This window comes from Microcebus murinus, chromosome 16 (genome assembly GCF_040939455.1).
Source record: "Microcebus murinus isolate Inina chromosome 16, M.murinus_Inina_mat1.0, whole genome shotgun sequence".
NCBI classification, from domain to species: Eukaryota; Metazoa; Chordata; class Mammalia; order Primates; family Cheirogaleidae; genus Microcebus; species Microcebus murinus.
Window position 1 is genome coordinate 68,922,346 of NC_134119.1, and position 3,326 is coordinate 68,925,671.

General features: G+C 57.4%; 1 long non-coding RNA gene across 1 annotated transcript; it reads right to left on the minus strand.

Moving 5' to 3' along the window:
• Positions 1 to 2,427: 2,427 nt before the first annotated feature.
• On the minus strand, positions 2,428 to 2,911 carry LOC142861180 (uncharacterized). The gene is made up of 3 exons (XR_012912564.1): positions 2,798 to 2,911; positions 2,649 to 2,708; positions 2,428 to 2,529 (listed from the first exon to the last, which is right to left on the minus strand). It is a non-coding gene; the product is annotated as an uncharacterized LOC142861180 (long non-coding RNA).
• Between the last annotated feature and the right edge of the window lie 415 nt (positions 2,912 to 3,326).

The window sequence follows — 3,326 nt, forward strand, 5'->3', positions numbered from 1 at the left end:
AGCACTGCTGCCGGCTCGTCTGGGTCCCCAGGGAGCCCGTCACCTACCCCACGCCTCTCCCTGTCCCTCCCACCCCCTGCCCTGGGGAACGAGGTCGTTTGCCTCCTTCATCTTCAAACTCCCCAGTGCTTCCAAACTAAAGCTTAATTTTCCGTCCCCGTTCTGAGTCTCCAATATATCCACGGGGCTGCCTCGGAAACGCGCTCAGCTCCCAGACAAAAGGTCTGTCTCCTCCGTGATCGGCAAACGCATTACGGAGATGCCTCTTCACGCTGCCCTGGCTGCACGATGCGATCTCCTAGGGGAGCTTTTAAAAGAAAATCGATGGCCAGGCCCGTCCCCAGGCTTGGTGGTTTAAGTGGTCCAGGGAGGAGCTCGGTGCCTCCCCAGGGACCCGTCCATCTCCACGCGCCTGCGGTTGTGAACATGCAACCGGGATAGCTCCCAGGGGACAGGCAATGCGGCACTAAGTGGTTGAAACCCCCTGGGGGTGGGGCAAGGCGGGGGGGGGGGGGTGTGTGTGTGGCAGGGATGCAGGGATGGACTGCGTTGTTGTCCCTATCTGTTTGTTTTACAAACATTGACAGCCAAGCCCCGAGCTGGGGGTGCAGCAGGAGCCAGATCCTGTTCAGAGCGGCCCCCACCCTCAAGCTCCGTCACAGCCGTGAAAGCTGGGGGAGTGGGGGGACGGGGGGGGGGCGGCAGGCAGGAGAGAGTGACTTTGCTTGGGGGTGGTGGTGGTGAGGAAGACTCCCAGGACAGTGACGCAGAGATCACTTGAGGCAGGGGGCACAGCAAGTGCAATGGCATGGGGTTGTGGCATTTTGGACCATCTTTGCATACGTGGCTGAGAGGACACCAGACAGGACATGGGAGATAGAAAGAAAAGAAAAAGTTGGCCGGGCGCGGTGGCTCACGCCTGTCATCCTAGCACTCTGGGAAGCCAAGGCGGGAGGATGGTTTGAGCTCAGGAATTCGAGACCAGCCTGAGCAAGAGCAAGACCCCATCTCTACTGAAATATACAAAAATTTAGCCGGGCATGGTGGTGCATGCCTGTAGTCCCAGCTACTTGGGAGGCTGAGGCAGGAGGATCGCTTGAGCCCAGGAGTTTGAGGTTGCTGTGAGCTAGGCTGACGCCATGGCACTCTATCCCGGGCAACAGAGTGAGACTCTGTCTCAAAAACAAAACAAAACAAAACAAAAACAAAAGCTGGTGAGAGTCAGGGTTCGCACAGCCTCCCAAGCCAGACTAGGGAACTGGGATTCTCATTTTGGGGGCCGGGGAGCCAGGGGAGGGCTGTGAGGAGGAGGGGCAGGGTGGGCTCTGGGTGTTAGGGTCCCCTCTGAGGACTGGAGGAGAGAGACAGGAGGTTGGGGTGGGGGCCGGGGCAGAGGATGCCCAGGCAGGGAGGAGGGAGGAAGCAGAAGCACCCACCCTCCTTCACCCCAGGGCTCAGAATCAAGGCTTTGCAGGAACCAGCTTTCGTTTCCCCCAGAGCAACCCTTGTACGGGCCAATTTCTGGCCGAGAAAATAGTCCAACCCTGCCACTGTGTGGCTGCTCAGAGTTTTGCAAGCAAGGACGTAAGACTGTAGAACCAAGGTGTTTGTAATCCACTAAAATTATATTAATCTGAGCTAGAATTCTAGTGCCACTCGGAATCTGCTCATAATTGGAACTTGTTAGGCTTTCCCTGGGAAACCCAGAGGCATAAACACCCTGTTCAGAAGCCACCTTTTCAGATATTGAGGTGAAATGAAATTGTTTCTTACTGAATGAGGGGGTAGACGAGGCTCAAATGAAGGCTGGTGTGTCCTCCAGGGCAATCACCTGGGGCTGTTGGAGATGGTGGGGCAGGGAATGGGGAGGGGGCAGTCAATGAGGGGGCTGCTAACAGACTGCCTGGCTGGGGCTCTGGGCATTTTTATGGGAAGGGGCATTGACAGTGGGTGTTGAAGGTTGAATAGGAGTTTGAAGAGAAAAGGAGAAGATGTATTAATACAATGTGATAATGAAAAAGATGATGATAACTACAGACCCTCTAAAGCCTACAAAGTCCATTCACATCTTTGATCTCAGACTGCCCTTGCTGTGGCCTTCGGGAGCCCATTGGATAAAGATTGTCACTTTTGTCTGATGGAGAAGAAAACTAGAGCTCAAAGAGAAGTAATGAGTCTCAAGTACAGTCTGGGTTGGTGCCAGGTGGTGAGTCGGCCCTGCTCTTTCTCCCCTCTGTGCTCTTGCACCCAGAGTTGGCGTGTCCTTCCCCATCTCAGAACGCTCCTCACAGACTCTTACTCATCCCTCAAAACCCTGCTCAGTCTGAGCACTCATCACCCTCCTCCCTCAGACCTAGGAGGCTGCCCCACCCAACACGGAGCCCCCAGACGTGCAGCAGGCCTGGGCTGGTGCGGAGGGGCAGGATGTGCTGATTCAGTTACATTTATTTGGTCCAGAGACCAGCGTCATGGTGCGGGCAGAGGCAGGGCTCTTGGACTGGGGGTTCCTGTGTCTTCTCACTGCTGAGCCTGACAGAGGAAAAGAGATGGAGACAGAGACACGAGAGACAAAGAGGGAACAAGACGATAAACTGGGAGCCAGAGAGACGGGGGCTCAGTCCCTCGCCTCCGCCCCTCCTGCCACTCACCTTGTTGAAGAAGTAGATGGAGGCGAGGATGGTGAACACGGCCATGGCCACAGTCACATTCTGGGGGAGGAGGTCAGAGGTCAGGACCCTTCCCTGCCCTGGCCCTGGCCCTGCCCCAGGCCTCCACCCCCTGCCAGACCCCTCCTCACTTCCTGAAAGTTCATAGCCATGGGTCTCCGCCGCGCACTGGCTCGACCTCTCTCTCCCTTTCCTGGCCTCTGAGCCTGGGAGGAGGGAAGCCGCCGGAACCCGAGAAGGGGTTGTCAGAGAAACCAGAATGGTGGCCATGGCAACAAGGGAAGGGCATTCCGGGTGGAGGGGACAGTGGGCAGGGGCTGTGGGGAGAAGGGATGCAGGTGCAGTCTCCATTTGGCATCGGGACATGTGGGCAGTCCGAGCCTCGAACGCCATGCTCGGGAGTCTGACTTTTCCTGCAGACAGTGCTGGGGAGCCATGGGAGGGTTGTGAGCAGGGGAGGGACAGGACCAGCTCTGGCTGTAGACATAACTCCATGTTCCAGAGTCTGGTCACCAGTTTGGGGGGTGGGGGTGGCAGTGACAGGGTAGAATCCGTGGTGGCAGCAGCAGCAGCAGCAATACGCCCGACCTCGACAGCCCCCGGGCAGCCCTGACGTTCTCTCTGCCGGCCCTCCTGCTCCTTCCCCCCGCGCCGCACCCT